The sequence below is a fragment of the Acipenser ruthenus genome, chromosome 29 (genome assembly GCF_902713425.1).
Source record: "Acipenser ruthenus chromosome 29, fAciRut3.2 maternal haplotype, whole genome shotgun sequence".
NCBI classification, from domain to species: domain Eukaryota; kingdom Metazoa; phylum Chordata; class Actinopteri; order Acipenseriformes; family Acipenseridae; genus Acipenser; species Acipenser ruthenus.
In genome coordinates, this window is record NC_081217.1 from 14,162,756 (window position 1) to 14,188,633 (window position 25,878).

Below are 25,878 nucleotides of genomic sequence, written 5' to 3' on the forward strand. Positions count from 1 at the left end.
GGTTTTCAACCCTGGTCCTGGGGGACCCCTGTGTCTGCTGGTTTTCATTCCAACTGAGCTCTCAGTTACTTAACTAGACCCTTAACTGTACTGATAATTTGCTTAATTAGACCTTTTTAATTGTTTTCAGCTCTTAAAACAGTTGCAAGTTTCAAGTTAGCTATAACATTTTATAAGCAACCTGAACTCTGCAACTGTTTAAGAGCTGAAAACAATTAAAAAGGTCTAACTAAGCAAAGTTTCAGTTCAATTCAGGGTCTAGTTAAGTAATTGAGAGCTTAGTTGGAATGAAAACCAGCAGACACAGGGGTCCTCAGACAGTATGCTTGGCAGGGTGCTAGAAGCTGAACTTTGCCAAGTTGGTTCTTAAAAGACAAAGTGATTCAGTATCAACAACATGGCTAGGTAACCCATTCCACTCACATTTTAATTCTCAGGAAACATTCAAAAGCAGCTTAAAGCCATTGTCTCACAATGTTCAAAATGTCTGCTCTAGTGCACTGATAGTGTAAGGATTATTGCCCACAGGTAACACAGCAATAACTATCCATGATGTGGTACGGAACAGAAAAGTCAGAGCACTGGTTATGTTTTTTTAATGCTCTTCCTGCATTGATTTAGAGGATCTCAAACCCCAGAGCACTACAGCAGCCAATCTGAAAAGAGCTTTAACTTTAAAGTTGTATGTGTGTAAAAGGTTGTCGGGATGTTAACAATGAAATGAAAAACTACAGGTACTTTATTTAAACAGTTGTAACAAAACGTGGGGATGTATAATGCTAATTTTTTTGGAACCCCGCTACTTTCTCTTTCAAATCTGGAATGGGTGACAGTGCTATGCAATAGAAGTCTTATTTCCATGCCTGTAAATGTTGAGAAGTGTATTGCCACGTTGACTGATGACCTGTGATGTGTGGTTAAAAATTCATTGCTAATTATTTCTCCATTCTGTACTTCAGTTTTTGGTTATACTGATGGCTCTGATTTTGAATGTACAGCTGTGGTGGGGATGGGTATTATCGACAGTGGTTTAGGAGAGGCGAAGGTTAAATCTTTGTGTAATAAGTGCTGGAGCGCAGGGGGAGGGGGAGACCCAACAGTCCCGACAGCCCCTATCCTGCCCACTCCACCGCACAGTCAGGAATTCACCCGGGACAGGCAGAGACAAATCAAGCACATTCCTCAACTCCTCAGAAACAACCCACAGCACACTAAACAAGACAATCCAGTATATCTGATCTATATGTGTTCTATCACTTCATAGAGCTTGCATTCCAATTCCAGTATATCTGATCTATATGTGTTCTATCACTTCATAGAGCTGGCATTCCAATTCCAGTATATCTGATCTATATGTGTTCTATCACTTCATAGAGCTGGCATTCCAATTCCAGTATATCTGATCTATATGTGTTCTATCACTTCATAGAGCTGGCATTCCAATTCCAGTATATCTGATCTATATGTGTTCTATCACTTCATAGAGCTGGCATTCCAATTCCAGTATATCTGATCTATATGTGTATCTATATGATATATTTCTGTAGAAAAAAATATTTCAATTACCTAAACATCTTTTAAAGAACTCATTGGCTTCACTCATTGGATAGCTCCCAGTACCAATCTCTGCTTTTGCGGTGGCACGTTTTCAATGTTCACGGCACTCCTCCATTATTTTTATTAGCTTATTTGGCAGACGCCTTTATCCAAGGTGGCGTAAAGGTGTTACAGGGCAATTCAAGGTTAAAGTGCAAAAACAGATGTTAAAATACAGTACAGTTTACAGCAGTGGTGCACAACTCAGGTCATGAAGGGCAGGTGTCCCTCCTGGTTTTTGTTCTAACCATACCCTAAATTAGTTAATTGGACCAATTAAGCTTCTAATAAGGTCCAATAAAGTACTTTAGGGTGCAGTTGGAATAAAAACCTGCACTGTACACTCCACCCTGCAGGCAGCACATCAGTGAGTATGCACTGTACACTCCACCCTGCAGGCAGCACATCAGTGAGTATGCACTGTACACTCCACACTGCAGGCAGCACATCAGGGAGTATGCACTGTACACTCCACACTGCAGGCAGCACATCAATGAGTATGCCCTGTACACTCCACACTGCAGGCAGCACATCAGTGAGTATGCACTGTACACTCCACACTGCAGGCAGCACATCAGTGAGTATGCACTGTACACTCCACACTGCAGGCAACACATCAGGGAGTATGCACTGTACACTCCACACTGCAGGCAGCACATCAATGAGTATGCACTGTACACTCCACACTGCAGGCAGCACATCAATGAGTATGCACTGTACACTCCACACTGCAGGCAGCACATCAGGGAGTATGCACTGTACACTCCACACTGCAGGCAGCACATCAATGAGTATGCACTGTACACTCCACACTGCAGGCAGCACATCAGGGAGTATGCACTGTACACTCCACACTGCAGGCAGCACATCAGGGAGTATGCAACAAACCAGACTGAACAAGGCTTGCTGATAGAAACCGAAAACACACAACAGAGGATGTGAGCGATGACACAGCGAAAATAAGATTTGTGGGAGGAAAAAGCAGAACTACACCTATAAAGGCATGGCTCACAGACACAAGAGCCAAGACCATTTAGAAGCAGCTGAATGACAGCTAATCAGTGAGTCAATGAGTGCTAATGTATCATTTTCCAAAGATCAAACTTCCCCCGTTTTCTCTTCTCTGTATCAAGGCCATACTTTGAGAGAGAGAGAGAGAGAGAGCGAGAGAGAGAGAGAGAAGAGAGCGAGAGATGCTGCACAGCCGACACACGCGAGTGGCTTCTGGGAGTTTTTGTAGGAATTCAGAATGTTTCTCTTCCTTGGCGTATTTTTTTTTTTTAAATATATATTTCTGTAGAAAAAAATCTTTCAATTACCTAAACATCTTTTAAAGAACTCATTGGCTTCACTCATTGGATAGCTCACAGTACCCATCTCTGCTTTTGCTCTCACTGACACGGTTTTCAATGTTCACTGCATTCCTCCATTATTATTATTAGCTTATTTGGCAGACGCCTTTTGGTACGCTGCAATCAGGACTAACTTAGCACAGATCTGCAGGATTTACTAGACCACATTTTAGTCCACTTGATGCGGACTAAGTCACTGGTACACTGCAATCGACCCCAACAGTTTTACAAACAAATACACTGACAGAATGTTGTATTTCCCTTACAAGAACTCAAAGAATGTATGAAGTTCAACTGCAATTGGACAAGCGGTCTTGTATGTGTAAAGTGAAGGACAGAGAGAGCAGAACTTACCACACACCTGACTAGCAGGGTCCACTGTGCCACAGTGAGGAGAAACAGGCCAGCAGGGTATCCCTAACCTGCAGGAGAGCAGAGCTCACCACACACCTGACTAGCAGGGTCCGCTGTGCCACAGTGAGGAGAAACAGGCCAGCAGGGTATCGCTAACCTGCGGGAGAGCAGCGCTCACCACACACCTCACTAGCAGGGTCCGCTGTGCCACAGTGAGGAGAAACAGGCCAGCAGGGTATCCCTAACCTGCAGGAGAGCAGAGCTCACCACACACCTCACTAGCAGGATCCGCTGTGCCACAGTGAGGAGAAACAGGCCAGCAGGGTATCCCTAACCTGCAGGAGAGCAGGGTTCACCACACACCTGACTAGCAGGGTGTGCTGTGCCACAGTGAGGAGAAACAGACCAGCAGGGTATCCCTAACCTGCAGGAGAGCAGCGCTCACCACACACCTGACTAGCAGGGTGTGCTGTGCCACAGTGAGGAGAAACAGGCCAGCAGGGTATCCCTAACCTGCAGGAGAGCAGCGCTCACCACACACCTCACTAGCAGGGTCCGCTGTGCCACAGTGAGGAGAAACAGGCCAGCAGGGTATCGCTAACCTGCGGGAGAGCAGCGCTCACCACACACCTCACTAGCAGGGTCCGCTGTGCCACAGTGAGGAGAAACAGGCCAGCAGGGTATCCCTAACCTGCAGGAGAGCAGAGCTCACCACACACCTCACTAGCAGGATCCGCTGTGCCACAGTGAGGAGAAACAGGCCAGCAGGGTATCCCTAACCTGCAGGAGAGCAGCGCTCACCACACACCTGACTAGCAGGGTGTGCTGTGCCACAGTGAGGAGAAACAGACCAGCAGGGTATCCCTAACCTGCAGGAGAGCAGCGCTCACCACACACCTGACTAGCAGGGTCCGCTGTGCCACAGTGAGGAGAAACAGGCCAGCAGGGTATCCCTAACCTGCAGGAGAGCAGGGTTCACCACACACCTGACTAGCAGGGTGTGCTGTGCCACAGTGAGGAGAAACAGACCAGCAGGGTATCCCTAACCTGCAGGAGAGCAGCGCTCACCACACACCTGACTAGCAGGGTCCGCTGTGCCACAGTGAGGAGAAACAGGCCGGTATCCCTAACCTGCAGGAGAGCAGCGCTCACCAGACACCTGACTAGCAGGGTCCGCTGTGCCACAGTGAGGAGAAACAGGCCAGCAGGGTATCCCTAACCTGCAGGAGAGCAGAGCTCACCACACACCTCACTAGCAGGATCCGCTGTGCCACAGTGAGGAGAAACAGGCCAGCAGGGTTTCCCTAACCTACAGGAGAGCAGAGCTCACCACACACCTCACTAGCAGGATCCGCTGTGCCACAGTGAGGAGAAACAGGCCAGCAGGGTTTCCCTAACCTACAGGAGAGCAGAGCTCACCACACACCTCACTAGCAGGGTCCACTGTGCCACAGTGAGGAGAAACAGGCCAGCAGGGTTTCCCTAACCTACAGGAGAGCAGAGCTCACCACACACCTGACTAGCAGGGTGTGCTGTGCCACAGTGAGGAGAAACAGGCCAGCAGGGTTTCCCTAACCTACAGGAGAGCAGAGCTCACCACACACCTGACTAGCAGGGTGTGCTGTGCCACAGTGAGGAGAAACAGGCCAGCAGGGTTTCCCTAACCTACAGGAGAGCAGAGCTCACCACACACCTGACTAGCAGGGTGTGCTGTGCCACAGTGAGGAGAAACAGGCCAGCAGGGTATCCCTAACCTGCAGGAGAGCAGCGCTCACCACACACCTCACTAGCAGGGTCCGCTGTGCCACAGTGAGGAGAAACAGGCCAGCAGGGTATCCCTAACCTGCGTAATGTGCATAAGGATGCAGACAACCATCTCTAATAGGATTTAGAATATCAATTATGGTTTTACTTTTTTCATTCAGGTTAAGAAAATTATAATTGGGTTAAAAATTAGGAATTTTTTTTGCATTTAAATATATGCATAGAGCAAAATTAAAAATCAGGTGAAACTGCATCCCAATAATCAATAAAAATAGAAAAAGCAAGTTAAATGAAATATCTGGGAAACTATGAATACCTGGGAACAGATTAATCTGATCCTTTCCAACAAGTATATAATGCATCTTCACTTCAGAAATCCCACATAGAGCTAGCATTGTAAACACATGAATCTGATGTAATCAGATGCAGTAATAGACAACAATGCTTTCTTTACAAGCTTCATACAAGCAAACCATTTCCTGTGTATCCAGTATAGCTTCCCTTTTCTTCAGAAGTTCAAACAGCCATCACTGTGACAGTGGCACTCTGCACTCCCCCAGCTCTCCTGGGGAAGTTTCTGAGGTCAGGTGTCTCGCAAGCTGATCGTGTCAATCCAGACACTGCCTCTATAGCAATGTATTCAATAACAGAGGCTGGAATTCTTTCACGGATTTACCAAATGTACCCATTGTCATGTAATATGTGGTTCCCTGGAAAACATTCCCATGGTGCAAATATACATTCGTCACACTTAAAAACAAATAGCAAATGTTTGCCTTATTGACACACTAGCTGTTACACTGCATTTAGGAACCTGGCAGCCGGTTTAGTTTGCTCTTGGTTAATGATTGAACACACACTGCATAGAGCAGCATGATTTCTTTAAAATGTCTTCAATAGAAGAGACACCAGCTGCATCAAAGACCGGAGACATTTGTGCTAAAGATTGCTCTGTCCAGAACAAGAAGGACATTTCATTGCTATTTTTACATTTATTTTGTTTGATAATTCACTAATGGTGAAAATACTGTAGAATATCTTTAAAAGGTGGACATAAAAACAAAGTACTCTGCAGTTTGACAATGACTGTTTTTCAGCTCAGCATTTCAATATTCAGGTACATCTATTGTAAAGAAAATAATAATTTTTGAATAGGACAATACTATTTGTCTGGTTTAATAAATATTAAATATTAAATATTATTAAATATCTTGAAATACCTACCGTATTACTGTGCTCAGATATCAGATTTGTAATAGATGCTTCCCTCGTATAAACAGCGCTCTTAATAATCAAACATGTACATTTGTTTCCTACCCCAGCTCAAATAAATTCAGCCCTTAATAAAGAAATGCATACAAAACACAGTGTGCCAAAACATTACAAATAGAAACTAAATTAATTGAATAAACTTGAATAAAATGTATTTAAAAGAATACAATGACACACTGGAGCATACTGGTATTTTACTGTAAAGTGGAACCCAAACAAAAAAAAAAGAATAGGAACACTGCACTATGTACCATACTGGTGTGTGTGCTCACCTAGTCAAACACTGGTGTGATCTGTGAGCTCAACAGCACTATGTACCATACTGGTGTGTGTGCTCACCTAGTCAAACACTGGTGTGATCTGTGAGCTCAACAGCACTATGTACCATACTGGTGTGTGTCCTCACCTAGTCAAACACTGGTGTGATCTGTGAGCTCAACAGCACTATGTACCATACTGGTGTGTGTGCTCACCTAGTCAAACACTGGTGTTTAAAAGCTCATTTGTAGGACGACTTCATCATCCTGATCAGGTTTTATCCGCAGAAATAAACTTCAATATACGCCTCCCTCAAACACTGTAAAAACCTCAATAAAAAATGTGCCTTTAGAAAACCACAGTACTTCCAATTACTGCCGCCCTTGAAGTGCCACAGCTGCTTTTACACTTTAAAATAAACACTGTGGCGTTACCAGTACCAGTACCATGAAATAAGCTACTTTTTACAGTGAAAGAAACACAACCCCATTAATAACACATTTCTGTTTCAGAAGATCATACTTTTTACATTTGGTATAGTATGAGACTATTTTTTGGGCGAATTGTTGTCCTTTTTTGAATTCCTAAAATTCCTTTTTTAAACTCAGATTTAGCAAAAGTGTGCTTGTAAGGAGAGAAAGCTTTAACTGAGTGATTGGCATCACATGAACTCCTGAGTGACTGGCATGATATGAACGAGTGGTTACTTTCTCCATCCTCTCTTGACCCGAGCGGTTACTTTCTCCATCCTCTCTTGACCCGAGCGGTTACTTTCTCCATCCTCTCTTGACCCGAGCGGTTACTTTCTCCATCCTCTCTTGACCCGAGCGGTTACTTTCTCCATCCTCTCTTGACCCGAGCGGTTACTTTCTCCATCCTCTCTTGACCCGAACGGTTACTTTCTCCATCCTCTCTTGACCCGAGCGGTTACTTTCTCCATCCTCTCTTGACCCGAGCGGTTACTTTCTCCATCCTCTCTTTATCCGAGCGGTTACTTTCTCCATCCTCTCCTTATCCGAGCGGTTACTTTCTCCATCCTCTCTTTACCCGAGCGGTTACTTTCTCCATCCTCTCTTTACCCGAGCGGTTACTTTCTCCATCCTCTCTTTATCCGAGCGGTTACTTTCTCCATCCTCTCTTTATCCGAGCGGTTACTTTCTCCATCCTCTCCTTATCCGAGCGGTTACTTTCTCCATCCTCTCTTGACCCGAGCGGTTACTTTCTCCATCCTCTCTTGACCCGAGCGGTTACTTTCTCCATCCTCTCTTTATCCGAGCGGTTACTTTCTCCATCCTCTCCTTATCCGAGCGGTTACTTTCTCCATCCTCTCTTGACCCGAGCGGTTACTTTCTCCATCCTCTCTTTACCCGAGCGGTTACTTTCTCCATCCTCTCTTGACCCGAACGGTTACTTTCTCCATCCTCTCTTGACCCGAGCGGTTACTTTCTCCATCCTCTCTTGACCCGAGCGGTTACTTTCTCCATCCTCTCTTGACCCGAGCGGTTACTTTCTCCATCCTCTCTTGACCCGAGCGGTTACTTTCTCCATCCTCTCCTTATCCGAGCGGTTACTTTCTCAATCCTCTCTTTACCGAAGTGGTTACTTTCTCAATCCTGTCTATACCCGAGCGGTTATTTGGATAAGAGCGTCTATGTGAGAGTAAGCACTAACTGGCCCCTGTGAAATCATCGATGCATCACCATCTGGGTTATATATAAATTTACAGCTAACTTCACTATAGAACCCTTCTTATAACTAACCCGTTTTTAACAATCCCAACAGCAAGAACAGATATTTCCAATTGAAATGAGCCGTTAGAACAATCCCATTACAGGATCCACCCGGATACAACGGTCTCAGTACTGACTGACTCTAAACTTTCTTCAGTGTGAACGTGTTATTCTCTCAGTGAAATCAAACCCCACAGTTGGCTTATTCAAAGATAAACTACTGTAGTGTGAATCATGCATGACATTGCAGTCATTGCCTGCCTGCCATCTTCAAACAAACTGCCACCAGGCAGCGGACATGAGAATGCTGTGAATCCCTTAAACAGGCATAGAGACATATAATATAGATACTGTATATAATAGATATGTAATAAAGATATAGACATATAATATAGATATATATATTGTAACACAGCAGGGAGGGGGTTAATATCCTCCCTGCAGAAAACATGTGTGTATGCACATTTTGTTATTTTGCTTATTGTTTAATTTGTTTTTCTGTTAATTGTTTTATTATTTAATTATCCCCTGCACCTGGGGATCATTGTAAATCAGAGCACTGGAGGCTGCAGTAGCGGGCAGAGGTCTGCAGCTGGGACCCAGTGCAGCAACGTCCGGTCAGCAAGGGGGAGCGAAGTAGTGACCAGGGGGAGCATATGCGACGCCTGGGAGCAGCACAGCGACGTCTTATGTCCGGGAGGAGCGGAGCAGGGGACCAGGTGGAGAACTGTGCCCGATCCTGCCGACTCCTGGGCTCCAGGTCAAGTGAAGGGAGGTCCAGGCTAACCGACAGGGTGTCCAGGAGCAAGGGGTGAGGGACTGAACGCAGCGACGCCGGACTGGACCGTAGGGGTGGTGGTCGGGGCTGTGGTGGATGTACGCTTGTCACCTCCTCCCTAGGCTCCGGAAGCGGCAGCTCCTCCCCTCTGGGCTCTGGCAGCGGCAGCTCCTCCCCTCTGGGCTCTGGCAGCGGCAGCTCCTCCCCTCTGGGCTCTGGCAGCGGCAGCTCCTCCCCTCTGGGCTCTGGCAGCGGCGGCTCCTCCCTTCTGGGCTCCGGCAGCGGCGGCTCCTCCCTTCTGGGCTCCGGCAGCGGCGGCTCCTCCCCTCTGGGCTCCGGAAGCGGCGGCTTCTCTCCTTTGGGCTCTGGAAGCGGCGATAGCAGCTCCTCCCTTTCTGGCTTGGGAGACTGTGGAGCTGCGCTAGCCTGCTCCCATTTCTGGAGCAACAGCTCCAACTCTGTTGGCACCCTTTTCTTCAGTGGTGCCAACCCCCACTCGCTCATCTGTCTCTCCATTCTCGCAGTCTGCTCTCTTTGAGCAGCAGTATTGCGATTGATTCGCGCAAATAACTCCTCGATGCTCTCCATTTCTCGGGTCGTAGGGGCGCCCACACACTCTGCCACCATATGTAACACGATTACCACTCACACGGGTTCGTGCCCCTTTAAAAATACGACCCAGCACACAGAAATGGATTTTCTTGCGCTAATTTTTTAATAAACACAAAAATAAAACAAATACACAAAATAAACACCTAGCTCTGTACGAGCACTAACTTACACACGGGAACACCCTTCCTAACACGGGACAGCTAAGCTGTTTTCCCGACTTTTCAAAAACCACAAACTTAAACACCCAGATTTGACACCGCACTTACTTTTCTTCTCTGGCTACTCGGAGACAGAGCACCTCTTCTGCCTCCTTCTACTCAGCAGCCTCGAGCAGACTGCTTGCTCTCCTTTTAAACTCCCGCACCTGGACCTAATTTTTAATAACGCCCAGGTGCGGATGATAATTAACAATAAAACAATTAAACTAAACAATAAGCAAATTAAATGAAACAATAAAGCAATCAATACGGTGCATTCTCACATTATTATTTATTTATTTCTTAGCAGACGCCCTTATCCAGGGCGACTTACAATTGTTACAAGATATCACATTATACAGATATCACATTATTTTACATACAATTACCCATTTATACAGTTGGGTTTTTACTGGAGCAATCTAGGTACAACAGCAGTGTCCCCCACTGGGGATTGAACCCACAACCCTCCAGTCAAGAGTCCAGAGCCCTAACCACTACTCCACACTGCTGCCTGTTTTTCTTTCTTTGCAGGGAGGTTTTTAACCCCCTCCCTGCCGTCTCTCACAACCCGCTATATTACAATATATATATATATATATATATATATAGAGAGAGAGAGAGAGAGAGAGAGAGAGATAGATTACCAGAACAGGCAACTTGTCAGTACATTTCAGTGGGAAAAAGGGGCCGAAACACACGAAAGCGTGCTGGAACCCTGTACAATATAGAATTGATTTTAAAATCTTACTATTGACCTATAAAGCCTTGTATGGAGCAGCACCTAGCTATCTGCAGGAGCTACTGACCGCATATCTCCCAAATCACACTCTTAGATCACAGGAAGCGGGGCTGCTCGTTGTTCCCAGGGTCAATAAAATCAATACGGGAGGTAGGGCTTTTTCTTTTAGAGCCCCTAAACTATGGATTGCTCTACCTCCATGTGTTAGGGAAGCTGGGTCTGTGGGTATTTTTAAGTCTAAACTTAAAACACATTTTTATAAAATGGCATTTTTATCTTAGTGGTTTTAATGCAATATAATTGCTAGCTTTTAATGATTATTTTTTATTATTATTATTTTCACTTGTATATTTTGTATGTTATTGTATTTTTATGTAAGAACATAAGAACATAAGAAAGTTTACAAACGAGAGGAGGCCATTCAGCCCATCTTGCTCGTTTGGTTGTTAGTAGCTTATTGATCCCAGAATCTCATCAAGCAGCTTCTTGAAGGATCCCAGAGTGTCAGCTTCAACAACATTACTGGGGAGTTGGTTCCAGACCCTCACAATTCTCTGTGTAAAAAAGTGCCTCCTATTTTCTGTTCTGAATGCCCCTTTATCTAATCTCCATTTATGACCCCTGGTCCTTTTTTCTTTTTTCAAGTCAAAGAAGTCCCCCGGGTTGACATTGTCTATACCTTTTAGGATTTTGAATGTTTGAATCAGATCGCCGCGTAGTCTTCTTTGTTCAAGACTGAATAGATTCAATTCTTTTAGCCTGTCTGCAAACCCAGGATAATTCTGGTTGCTCTTCTTTGTACTCTTTCTAGAGCAGCAATATCCTTTTTGTAACAAGGTGACCAGAACTGAACAATATTCTAGGTGAGGTCTTACTAATGCATTGTAAAGTTTTAACATTACTTCCCTTGATGTATTTATTTACAGTGCCTTGTGATACTTTAATATGAAAGAGGTTATATAAATGAAATAAATAAATAAATACATCTTAGTTCTGTGTGCAGGGTTCATTCTGTGTGCAGGATTCATTCTGTGTGCAGGGCTCACTCTGTGTGCATTCTGTATGAAGGGTTCACTCTGTGTGCAGGGTTCACTCTGTGTGCAGGGCTCACTCTGTGTGCAGGGCTCACTCTGTGTGCAGGGCTCACTCTGTGTGCAGGGCTCACTCTGTGTGCAGGGCTCACTCTGTAAGATGAGACTGGGTGCTATACCGAGCAGATACACAATTTAAACAAGGGTGTTGCTGTTTTATAAATAAATGGGAATTCCTGAAACTGTTCTGGGCTGTTGATGGTTTAACAGTAAAGACCCGTTTCATACATATCAATCTTTCTTTTACTCAACGCATTGACTCCAATCCCAGTCACTGCTTCCCTATGACTGCCGTGCTTCAGTGTCGATCTGGATCCTTCATAGAGGCTGGAAGTGCAGCACTGAAGAATCAGCAAGCAGGCTTCCATTCATTCTCTTCACTAACAGCGCAAGCAAATTACCATCATAAATAAATACATCCATCCAATTCACCTTTACTGTAATGTGCGTATGCGTACTGTAACTCATTTCATTTCTCTTTTAAGAGAACAGCCCTTCATTAAATGATCACTGATCTTATTATACATCATACAAGCAGCCCATCAGGACCCTCACCTGCATCGTGATGCAGACCGCATCATGCCCTGCACATCAGCATGTGGATCATGGCTCCGAGTGTAACCTAGATGGACTGTAGTGTGTGAACCCCAACCTGCACATCAGCATGTGGATCATGACAGAAGTGTATTGCTACACTCCGAATGTAACCTAGTTGTTTCTGAAACAGAAAAAACTTCTCCAGAAATAGAAAGCAATGGTATAAAAAACAGAATTGCTTCAAATTTGAAGTGGAAAATCATCATGCCTATTAATCACGTGTGTTTCTGGACACCAGTCATCAAAATCACATGATATACAGTAAGAGAAATCTCTCTCCCAGGAAAACAGGCTCAGAGACAAAGCAAGCTAAGACATGCAACACCCAGCACTACAGCTAATTCACTCGCTTACAGTACAAATTAGTATTGCTGGAGCCTGGACACACATTCAAACCTCAAATGTATTCACATTCGTACAAGTTCCAACAATATCACTTATGAATGACAGTTATAAATATGACCTCCCCCCCCCCCCCCCCCCCACCCCCACCCCACCACACACACATTCCACTGTGCAGAACAGTGTCCCTTTGCTTTGTTTGGAGGGGATTCGTATCACCCGACGCAACAAGATTTGTGAGACAAACAAGTTTTTTGTCCGTCGGACAAGTAGTTTGTATTTATTTATGTTAACTATGTTCGTTCTATTGCTAGAAAGACACTCCGGTATATTTTTAGAGAGTCACGCAAGTTTCTGAAAACTGAATTGCGGAAGTCTGGCACCGAAGCACAAACATTTAAAAAAGTGTTTACTTCCCACCCCTATCACTTCTGATTGGCTAGCTGTGGGAAAAACTGATCTTCTATTGGTTACAAAAAAATCAAGAAATGGCTGGCAATGTACAGACTAAGGTGTTAAAGTTTTTTGTAAATTAGCAAATAAGTGGTATTGCATTCTTAATGCATGACCTGACATTTAAATGCTGCAGTCTACTAAAGCAAAAAACAACACCATAGTGGCGAAGCTTTTAGCGGGTTAGAAAACATTGTGCAGTGTGATTTATTAAACTTCGTGGTCAATGTACTTGTACTTAGTTTGCTATTTACCATATTCACATTTTTTTTTAATTTAAACGCTATATTATTTAAACGCTATATTAAAAAAAAAATATATATATATATATTTTTTTTTACTAGATTTGAACAGAAGCGATATTAGTTATTTATTGGACACAATCCATCGATTTGTGAAACTATTAAAACATGGAGATTGCCAAATATGTTTATAATGATAGAAATGAAATGCTTATATACAGTGCCTTGCAAAAGTATTCAGACCCCTGACCAATTCTCTCATATTACTGAATTACAAATGGTACATTGAAATTTCGTTCTCTTTGATATTTTATTTTAAAACACTGAAACTCAAAATCAATTATTGTAAGGCGACATAGGTTTTATGTTGGGAAATATTTAAGAAAAATAAAAAACTGAAATATCTTGCTTGCATAACTATTCAACCCCCACACATTAATATTTGGTAGAGCCACCTTTCGCTGCAATAACAGCTTTAAGTCTTTTGGGGTAAGTATGTACCAGCTTTGCACACAGTGTCGGAGTGATTTTGGCCCATTCTTCTTGGCAGATTTGTTCCAGGTTGTTCAGGTTGGTTGGACGACGCTTGTGGACCGCAATTTTCAAATAGTGCCACAGATACTTCACCACCATACTTCACTGTAGGGATGGTGTGTCTTGAGGCATGGGCAGTGTTAGGTTTGCGCCACACATAGCGCTTTGAGTTTTGGCCAAAAAGCTCTATCTTGGTCTCATCTGACCACAAAACCTTTTCCCACATCGCAGCTGGGTCACTCTCATGCTTTCTGGCAAACTCCAGACGTGCTTTCAGATGGTACTTTTTGAGTAACGGCTTCTTTCTTGCCACCCTCCCATTCAGGCCAGTGTTATGCAGAGCTCTTGATATGGTTGACTGGTGCACCATTACTCCACTCCCAGCCACTGAACTCTGTAGCCCTTCAAAGTGATTGTTGGCCTCTCTGTGGCTTCTCTCACAAGTCTCCTTCTTGTTTGAGTGCTGAGTTTTGAGGGACGGCCTTTTCTTGGCAGTGCCTGGGTAGTGTGATGCAGCTTCCACTTCCTGATTATTGATCCAACTGTGCTCACTGGGATATCCAAACACTTGGATATTATTTTGTACCCTTTCCCTAATCTATGCATTTGTATTACTTTATCTCTAACTTCTGTAGAATGCTCTTTGGTCTTCATTTTCCTTCAGATTCACAGCCTGACCAATGATCCTTCAACAGTGGGGTTTTTATCCAGAAAATGTGACAGCAATGGTAAGGTAATTGTGTCCTTGTTATGTCAATTTCTTTCATCGGTGTAAACTGGGAGCTTCCACGGCTCAGGGGTTGAATAGTTATGCAAGCAAGATATTTCAGTTTTTTATTTTTCTTAAAAATATTTCCCAACATAAAACCAATGTCACCTTACAATAACTGATTTTGAGTTTCAGTGTTTTAAAATAAAATATCAAACAGAACGAAATTTCAATGTACCATTTGTAATTCAGTAATATGAGAGAATTGGTCAGGGGTCTGAACACTTTTGCAAGGCACTGTATGTATGTATGTATGTATGTATATATATATATATATATATGAGAGATGATTTGTACAATATTTTATGTTATTTAAAAAAATACAGACTGTAAATCTCATGGCAATGTGTATGTATTAATTTATTTATTTATTTCAATAAAAAAAAATTTGCAGAATTTGATGGAACCTACTGTAAATATTGCTGCATTTTGGTAGAAAAACAGTAAAAAAATGCAGAGAAACTGGACAGATTATACACAAATCCTTTAAAAATCTGGGGTTCAGCCGTTACAAAACTGAAAGAATGTCAAGAAAAATCAGAATTCCACAGCAGTAATAGTTGGCTATGATTCACAAACTATCTATGTATGATTCACAAACTAAAACACCTGTACATCAAGAGCTGGATTCAGCTTTAGAGAAAAGTTGAAAAAAACAAGCAGCTATTTTTATATTTGAATAATGCCCGAGTATTGCTTATTATAGTTGTACTCTTTGTATGTTACTTACATTTACTAAAAAATGTGTTACAAAATGCCCTGAAATGATGAGGTGAAGTAGGGTCACAGGGAACCTTCTCCACTAGCACACCCGACCCGTGAGGGCTCGGTATGGTACGGATGCTTCTCCACTGGCTATCCGACCCGTGAGGGCTTGGTATGATACAGGTGCTTCTCCACTGGCACACCTGACCCGTGAGGGCTCGGTACGGGTACGGGCGCTTCTCCACTGGCTATCTGACCCGTCAGGGCTCGGTACGGGTACGGGTGCTTCTCCACTGGCTATCCAACCCGTGTGGGCTCGGTATGGTATGAGTGCTTCTCCACTAGCTAACCGACCTGTGAGGGCTCGGTACGGGTACGGGTGCTTCTCCACTGGCTATCCGACCTGTGAGGGCTCGGTACGGTATGGGTTGTACTCCACCGGCACACCCGACGCCGTGAGGGCTCGGTACGGGTACGGATGCTTCTCGACTAGCTATCCGACCCGTAAGGGCTCGGTACGGGTACGGGTGCTTCTCCACTGGCTATCCGACCCGTGAGGGCTCAGTACGGTACGGGTTGTACTCCACCGGCACACCCGACCCATGAGGGCTCGGTACGGTACGGGTGCTTCTCGACTAGCTATCCGACCCGTGAGGGCTCGGTACGGGTACGGGTGCTTCTCCACCGGCTATCCGACCTGTGAGGGCTCGGTACGGTATGGGTTGTACTCCACCGGCACACCCGACCCGTGAGGGCTCGGTACGGTACGGGTGCTTCTCCACCAGCACACCTGACCCGTGAGGGCTCGGTACGGGTACGGGTACAGGTGCTTCTCCACTGGCTATCCGACCAGTGAGGGCTTGGTACGGTACGGGTTGTACTCCACCGGCACACCCGACCTGTGAGGGCTCGGTACAGTACGGTTGCTTCTCCACCAGCACACCGACCCGTGAGGGTGCTTCTCCACTGGCTATTTGTCGAGCCGAGCGAGAACCAAACCGTGAAACTCCAGCCTCACAAGACATCTGAATCTGGCTGCGAGCCAAGCTGAGCCAGGGGCAGGGTTAAGGATTTTCGTCATTACGTTGTATCAGTCAGTACACTCCACAAAGACAAACAACATACCGGGCAGCAAGTGTGATGAGAGAAAAGTACAGCCTTGGGACTCTGAGGAAGTGCAGGCTGTGGGCAGATAAGAACAAAAGAACATAAGAAAGGTTACAAACGAGAGGAGGCCATTCGGTCCATCTTGCTCGTTTGGTTATTAGCAGCTTACTTATCCCAGAATCACATCAAGCAGCTTCTGAAAGGATCCCAGGGTGTCAGCTTCAACAACATTACTGGGGAGTTGGTTCGACACTGTCAATACCTTTTTGAATTTTTAATGCTTGAATCAGATCACTGCATATAGTCTTCTTTGTTCGAGACTGAACAGATTCAATTCTTTGAGTCTGTCTGCATACGACATGCCTTTTAAACCCGGAATAATTCTGGTTGCTCTTCTTTACACTATTTCTACAGCGGCAATATCCTTTTTGTAGCGAGGTGACCAGAACTGAACACAATAGTCTAGATGAGGTCTTACTAATGCAGTGTAAAGTTTTAACATTACTTCCCTTGATTTAAATTCAACACTCTTTACTATATATCCGAGCATCTTGTTGGCCTTTTTTATAGCTTCCCCACATTGTCTAGATGAAGATATTTCTGAGTCAACATCAGAAACATCTGGATGTTCAGGAACATCACTCGCTAACCAAGAGGGCATGGCTGAAGGTACAAAAGGGGAAGTGGACGAGTGAACTGCTCCTTTGTTATGATTACGGACGAACCGCTGAAGGATTGTGAAATTATCGGGAGTGTTTAGTGTTTGTTTGTTCTGTCGTGCTGATTGTAAACGTTTGTTTTGTTTGACGGCTAACACGTACCAGGAGCTGTCGCTAAAGGCCAGCACCAACCTGGACGTCACTGCACCATTGTTCACAAAATAAATGGATTTCACCACTCACACTGAAAAGCACTTGTGACAGAATTGTGACCATGTCTGTGTCCTGTGTGTGTATTTACAAACATTATTATTTCAGGACTCAACCCGAGGGGTTTTCTGAGCATTACACATCGCTGTGTATTGCCAGTTATTACTGTTTACGGTTGTCAAGTGACTTTGGATTATAAATAAACCACTGTTACACCATGAATGTTGTTGTTTGTCATTACTTGAGCACCACATCACCTCTACACCTGCGCACTGCAAACCACTTGGCCACAGGGCCGAAGAGACCCCGGGGGTGCGATCTGATTGTGATGGGGCTGAAGAGACTGGCTGTGTGTCAATCCCGGGGGGGGGGTGATCTGGATGTGATGGGGCTGAAGAGACTGGCTGTGTGTCAATCCTGGGGGTGTGATCTGGATGTGATGGGGCTGAAGAGACTGGCTGTGTGTCAATCCCGGGGTGTGATCTGGATGTGATGGGGGCTGAAGAGACTGGCTGTGTGTCAATCCCGGGGGTGTGATCTGGATGTGATGGGGGCTGAAGAGACTGGCTGTGCGTCAACCCCGGGGGTGTGATCTGGATGTGATGGGGCTGAAGAGACTGGCTGTGTGTCAATCCCGGGGTGTGATCTGGATGTGATGGGGGCTGAAGAGACTGGCTGTGTGTCAATCCCGGGGGTGTGATTTGGATGTGATGGGGGCTGAAGAGACTGGCTGTGTGTCAATCCTGGGGGTGTGATCTGGATGTGATGGGGCTGAAGAGACTGGCTGTGTGTCAATCCCGGGGTGTGATCTGGATGTGATGGGGTTGAAGAGACTGGCTGTGTGTCAATCCCGGGGGTGTGATGGGGGCTGAAGAGACTGGCTGTGCATCAATCCCGGGGGCGAGCATGGAATGAAGCAGGGAGGACAGATTCCATTGCAGGCTGCCTTTCCTTTTGTCTGTAAAGTGCTCCAACTGTAGCTGGGCCCCTTGGATCACAAAGGCTTTTAAAAAGCAGGTCCTGGGCCAAGACAGAGGAAGAATTGAGTTTCCAGTGCTGGGCTAGGCTGTAGCCCGCCTTCTAGTGGGGCTGTGAGGAGCAGGGAGCCAGCTCAGAGGACACAGGCAGCCCTCTGTTTGAACTGATGAATCACAGCAGAACCCCCCCCCCCCCTACACACATACACACAGCTGGGCCCCTCTACCACGAAGAGGGCACCCAAACAGGAATTACAATGAGGAATATCCATTCTTTGAAAGTGTGTATCCAAAAAGAGCATGGTGTGTATTGGTGGCAGTGAGGGCTGAAAGGTCACATTATTTGACTGTTCAGTCCCGGCACAAAGGATTCTACAGACAAGCTCAAAGCCAGGTAGTTTTATGATGCTCATCAATCCTGGAGCAACAGAGCCCAGAACCAATCAATGACTTCAACACAATTTTACACTTCAGGCACTTACTCAAAGAGTTCTCTCATTGGCTAGGAGCAAAAAGAAAACACTCTTTTATAATACTTGAAAATAGTAAAATATTACCTTCCACAATACACACACAATCACAACACCTAGAAAGAAAGGAGTTACATTATATTAGAGAGGTTCATTATGGAAAAGGCACACTGCCAAGCAAGTGCAACTAAAAAGCATGTGTTTTAAATAAGCTTTTTAATTTTGCATAAAAACATTAAAACAAATACCAAATCTTCTTTGCTTTCAACAAGAAAAGCTGCTGGTATAACAAACGTACACTGTATAGTGCTTTATGGGATGTTTCTTTTCGTTACAGGAATTGTCTGCACAGCAGATATGTAGCAACCTTCATATGTAAACGTGATCAGGTTGTTTTGTACTAAAGTTACTGCTGGAAGTAGACAGGCTGTTTTCAAAGTTTACTGCATGAACCTCTGCATTTCTCAATGAAAGCTAAACAGATTAGGAATAGCTCTTGGACTACACTCGACCCATACTCTTTCGGGCCAACACAGAAAAAAAACACAAATCAAATGGTAATAATAAATTGAGCCATGTCCTGTTTTCTTTTTTTAACCGTGATTGAAGCTAACAAAAAACTGTACCTGCTTTCCACTCCCATCATATTGTAGGTCTTAAGTGTGTAGTTTTGAAAGAAACATGTGCTCCATTATAAAAGATGGCATCTGGTATTACATGAGGATAAAGAAAGTTCCCATGCCTTACTATCAGGAAATCGGGTCAGTCAATATGGGGGAGGGGCTGGTTGGTTATTAAACAAGAAAAAAGTCATTTAAAGGGCTGTGGACCATTCCATGCTCCAAGGCTTTCAGAAAGATGTATTTAATCCAATTCAGTTCTAGATATTATGTTCTAAAATAATAACAATAAAAAACACTTCCGACAGCATGCTTTCTTTCACAACTGCACACTTCAAACAAACCAGGGCAATAGGTACTTCAAACTGAAGCCAGCCTTATACACCAGATAGTAATACTCAATACAGTACTAGCTAAAAACAGGTTGAAAAGTGAACCGCTACATACTGTAGCGCCAGTCAAAGTGTTGAAAAGTGAACCGCTACATACTGTAGCGCCAGTCAAAGGGTTGAAATGTGAACCGCTACATACTGTAGCGCCAGTCAAAGGGTTGAAAAGTGAACCGCTACATACTGTAGCGCCAGTCAAAGGGTTGAAAAGTGAACCGCTACATACTGTAGCGCCAGTCAAAGGGTTGAAAAGTGAACCGCTACATACTGTAGCGCCAGTCAAAGGGTTGAAATGTGAACCGCTACATACTGTAGCGCCAGTCAAAGGGTTGAAAAGTGAACCGCTACATACTGTAGCGCCAGTCAAAGGGTTTTTGCAAGAAACCTAATCAGTTGTATCACACCCCAACACGAGATCCAGTAGAGCACTGGCATTCAATACCTGGTGTGCACGACAGACTGTGAATCACTGTATTAACAGGCGCTATGTTTCATAATACCTGGTGTGCGCGACAGACTGTGAATCACTGTATTAACAGGCGCTATGTTTCACAATACCTGGTGTGCACGACAGACTGTGAATCACTGTATTAACAGGCGCTATGTTTCACAATGAGAACACTACGTGACACTCCACTTAAATGTTAACAATACACATAGGCGGGCATGTGAACCCGAATCAATGACAAATTTAACTTTTTATCGGGTTACTACAAAACAGTATATTAGGTTGATAACGCAGTATTTGTGGCAAAAAAATGGCTGCTAGTAAAATTCACCTTGCACAAATCAAACAGTGCCTTGCACTGGGTCTAGATGTCAAAATTCAACTGGGAAGGCACACGGATTCCAAAGTCGTTATTCATGTATTCAAGCCCTCGTGTACGTTTCTGCTGTAAGATACTTTATTTCCAGTTAATGGTGTATTTGTGTGGCGTGGATTGTCTGGAACAACGGTGCGATAGGCAAACCTCCTGTGTCAGAACAAATAAACGCTTTGAGTGTAGGCTGCGGTTTCCCTACCAATTCACATAACCATCTATTAAGGCTAATGTCGAAAACACTCAAATTACCACCTAGTTTGTGGAATATTCGACTTACTTGTGTGATACTAAAGATCTGCAATATTCTCTGTGTTTGTGTTAAACAGAATTTAAACTCAATAGAAACCTACGTGTTTAGTGCACAGGTACCCACTTAACACCAACATTAAGAGTCGTTTAATAGAATGCATCGGCTTTACAGACTCAAGCAAAAACAACAATACAATACAATAGTACGGTTTAGTTTCGCACAAAAACCATGCAGAAATAACAGCGGTACCCTAGTATATTTTCACGCTAGCAACGACTCTAAGAAACAACACTGGATGACTAAGGATACAGTTACAAATAAACGAAACACACAGCGAATGAAGAAGCGCCACGTTTTGGTCAGAAAACAAACCTACAATATATGTCTGCATAGCGTTCGACTCAGTGCTAGTACCAGAGGGTCCAAGCCCCGATGCTGTATCCATTACTAGAGAAAACACATCAAACCACTTACCTTTTCAATTGAACGCAGCGTCTCCGACCTCTGGCTATCCTTACTACCTTAGCTGGTGCGATGAGGATATTTAAATAAAAATGCACGTGCGAGTTTCTCGAATAAAAGCAAAACGATATAAATGTTGCTTATATTTACATCGGGATATGGTGCTGGGACTGGGCTGAAATACTGCCTGGAGTGAGGTCTCTGCGGGACCGCCTGGGGAAGCTGTGTAGTCCACGCACCACTTCCAGAATCGGTGATTAATATATAAATCCACGCACTACACCAGTGTGTTGATAAACATCCCGATTAAGCAGTAAAGCTAAGCGTGATCTGTCCTTATGAAGTCCCGGCATACATTGTGAAAAACAGACTTTGAGGCAGAGAGCGAGATGGGATTGAAAGGGGGTGGGATCTGGAGAAAGACACTACAAGATTTGCGTTACTTGCTTCTGGCTCAGAAAAGTGGGCTGCCGCGTATGCCCTTCCTGCGTAGATGTGTTGAGAATTGGATGAAGCCAAGTGAAGTATAGAGGGGGGTTGGAATTTTAATTTCACAACAGCACCGCCTGGCGGCTATTAATGGGTAGAGCGAGTATGCTATAAATCACAGCAAGAGTAACTGCTGTGTGTCCAGTCACTGCTTCAGAAATTAAAAACGTACAGACATTGGCTTTAGAAAAGAAAAAAATAAATCAAAACATACGGGTTCAGGTATGTGGAAACCAAATTGGTTTTTGAGACCCGAACTATATTCAAATAGTTCCTGTTTATTTGACCGTGGATGTCTGAAGCTGAACATATGCCTCAGGTGTAGTCTCAGGAAGGATTTGCATATCACTGACATAGACAGTGAGCCAGCGAGAGTAGTTCTGATGATCAAAAGCAAAGACACAGGGAAGCATGGCAGCAGCTGCATTCAGATGGAGGCTCCAGCTGCTACCTCTCTCTGATTGGATGTTTTATAAGGTGGTACCCACATACTGTCCAAAAAGAATATCTGAAGCAGTTTCAGTGTTGTTGTTCTGAAAACATCTAAGATCCTCAGCATATAAGGCCTCTTTGGTGTCGGATGTTCTTTTGCTTTTTGTGTTGTTTCCTCCTGATTGTCCCCTGGGAGATGTCTCTGCTGGACTAGGACTATCCGTCATTACGGTTTCTTCCTGTGTGCCATCTGATTGCTAAAAGTAAGAAACATTCCTGGGTGTTTTGTTGTTCTGCTATATGCCTGTATATGAACCTACAAAACTGAGTATAACCAAGCATCCTAAAGTGGGTTTTAGAAGCAGGTTCAGCACTACTTGGCCTGCTGAATAAAAACAGTGTTGTAACTGCTAAAACTACCTTTGGTGATATAAACAATAAAGAAAACTGTAAATAAGGTCTCTCAGATAAAGTACAACTTTTTTAAAGCTACAATAGAATAATGTAATGTAGAATAATATTTTAAACAGAAACAAAAGAAAATTATTTCAGAGCAAAAATATTTTTGTGAACAGTTTTTAAACAACTAAGACTAACCAAAATTGGTCCTGTTGTTAAGATGTTGACGGTGCACTGTTCATGTTGTCCTGGCTGATTGCTGCTTTTAGGACATCCTTCAGGAAAGTTAAACGGTTGTGTTGTACCCATCTTGGCACATACTGCTGGTCTGTCCCTTCTCCAGACCTTTTCATTGCCTCCAACTTTTTATTTTCTCTACTAAATGTTGTTCTCAAGTTTTTAAATTTGATATCTGAAACTGATTAAAAAGTTTTTTCAAATACCATGCATCAGTACAACTATTTAGTAGTACTGTCATCTTTAAATAATTGAACAACTAATAATTATAATAATAAAGTAGTAACGTTTACAGAATAAAAGCAAATAAACCAAATATGCAAAACTCAATTTAACGTACAGTACTACACGTAGATAAAAATGAACTATAATTCTTAATTTCTTTAAATGCTGTAAAATACCTACTGTTATATGCTGATTCCATGCCTTTAACGCCTAGAATCCCACTGAGTTCAGAGAGTTTTGCCTCTTCTGATTTATATTGTTTATCCATCGGATCCCAGAGGAATTTGTGCTCCAAACAGTTCAATTAGAATAATGAAACAAACCTTCATTACAGAAAAGCAGCACAGCGCATATATAACAAATATGTAACAGCTGGCACAGGGTCGAAAACCATATTCTCCTGGGCCACTTGGGAGCCACTAGGAGAACTGACGCTTTCTCTAACCTGACTTTTTCGAGAAAAGCTGGGAGCAGCGGTATAGGCGGGAAGGCTAACAAAATGCATTGGGCCATTCGTGCACAAGGGCGTCTACACCGAGTGGAACGCCTAAGCGGTGGAGGGAGTAACACAGGGGACAATCTGTCGTCTCTGCCGAAGCGAAGAGATCGACCTGCACCTTCCCGAACCGTTCCCAAATGTGCTTCACCGTCTGAGGGTGGAGACGCCACTCTGACGGATGCAGGCTGCTCCTGGAGAGGAGGTCCGCTGCCCAGTTCACCGTTCCGGGAATGTGCGTCGCCTGTAGGGACAACAGGTTCCTCTGAGCCCATGTCAATACCTTGAAAGCTATGCGATGCAACCCCAGGGACCGTAGGCCTCCCTGGTGGTTGACATACGTCACCACTGTTGTGCTGTCCGTCCAGATCAGCACATGTGTACCACTCCGCACTGGGAAGAAGTGATGGAGAGCAAGGAATACCGCTTGCAACTTCAGCATGTGCAGGGATGTCCAGCAGTCTGACCAGGATCCGCATACTCCTCTGCCTTCGCAGACCGCTCCCCAATCCAGGTTGGACGTGTCTGTCGTCACCACTTGGCAGTTCAGTACTACTCCCATTTGCACACCTTTGCGCAGGTAAGAGGGAACCCTCCACCAGCGTAGGGCCGCTGAGCACGCGATGGTGGAGTCTACCGGGAGGAACCCCGCCAGGCCGAGCTTATCCGCGCCTTCCAAGGAGGCGAGCAGTGCGGTCTGTTTTAGTACTCTAGGATCCAAAGCCGGGCGATCCCAGGAGGAGCGTACTTCCTCCATGAAGTCTGGGAAAGCCGGGAACCTTTGAGGGTGAGGAGCCAGTGCCTGTGTCCGGAAAACGGACCGGCGTAGTTCTGCCGCTGGCGTCCAGGGGACCTGCAGGAAAGCTGCAGCACGTCCCACGAGTGCCGAGACCGAGCTGGATAACGGGGTGGTACTGGCTTCTGAGGCACTCTCAAAGCCAGGCTCTTCCTCAGCAAGGGTCTCTCCCACTTGCATTTCAGAGGAGAAAGAAGCTCCGTCCCCCGAGGCTGCTATGGATAGCGTTTCCTCCTGCACCACCTGAGGCGACCCTTCCCACCCCTCCTGCACTCCCTTGGGGGAGGGGGGATATGGCAATTGGGGCTGCAACGGGGTCTGGGCAGGGGCCTGGGCCGCTGGCGCCTGTTTAGCCAAGAGCTCTAGGACCTGGGCTATCTGGGCCTTGAGGTCCATAATGTCCCTCGCCTGCTTAGAATGCTTCACCCGTCTCGTTTGCGGAGATGGGGAGCACCTGCGGGTGGCCTGCGCATTGGGAATGTCCAGCAGGGAGTCCTGGGACAGGTCGCCTGGGGCACCCAGAGCCACTGACGGTCCTGTCGTGGAGGACACGGAGCTCGCCCTCATGGCTCTCCCTAAACGAGCCTCTTTCAGTCGGGGCTGAAAAGCCTCAGACACTACATGCCACGTCCCTCTCGAGGGCCATTGTGGCATGTGGGACGCCCAAGCACCGCACGCACAGGGTATGCTTGTCCTCCTGCGGGATGTTAGCGTTGCAGGCCGTACAGGGATGGGACTCCGAAATGGTCCTGACTTTGTGCATTAGCACTGAGACACTGCTCGCACTGCGTTGAACACTGGTAAGTACTAACGTAGTGTGTACATTCACTAGCGTTACAGCTAGGGTATTAACACTGCGCACCGTGCACCGAGTACCGTGCAGCACCGTATGAGCACTAGTGTAGTACCAATTTACGTGTGCACCGTGTATGCTGAGCCCCGCGCTTAGCGAGTATCCTGTTTTTCACTGGGTACCGTGCAGCACAGTGAGCTATACGCTAGGTTGAGCAGTGCACCACGTGCACTGCTTGCACCGTCCGTCCCAAGCACTGAGAGCACCAGGTACCGTGCAATGTGTGCACTGCGTACCGTGCAACAGAAGGGAGACTACATCAAAACAAGGGCAACAACTCAGGTAAGACCACTATTAAATGTATTTATCTTGATGCTAGAAGTCTCAGAAACAAAATGTTAGAACTTGAAGCTACTGCACTAACAAGTAATTACGATGTGATAGGTGTTACAGAAACTTGGTTGTCTGAGAGTGATGGAGACGAATATAATATTAGTGGGTACACACTGTATAGGAAAGACAGGCAGGACAGAAGAGACGGAGGGGTAGCGCTATACATAAGAAATAGCCTTGAAGCCCAGGTGTTAAATCAGGACAAAGAAAACAATGCAGAATAAATATGGGTCAGAATAATTAACACAAATTCAAAGGGCAT

At 44.9% G+C, this 25,878-nt stretch overlaps 1 protein-coding gene across 5 annotated transcripts in view; it reads right to left on the minus strand.

Moving 5' to 3' along the window:
• The window catches only part of LOC117431239 (proto-oncogene tyrosine-protein kinase Src-like), an 86,382-nt gene extending 64,523 nt beyond the window's left edge, over positions 1-21,859 (minus strand). For all 5 annotated transcript variants that reach the window (XM_034051999.3, XM_034052028.3, XM_034052011.3 and 2 more), the window contains exon 1: positions 21,369-21,859. The gene's annotated coding sequence lies outside the window, so the exon portion shown is untranslated. The remainder of the gene's footprint in view (positions 1-21,368) is intronic.
• Between the last annotated feature and the right edge of the window lie 4,019 nt (positions 21,860-25,878).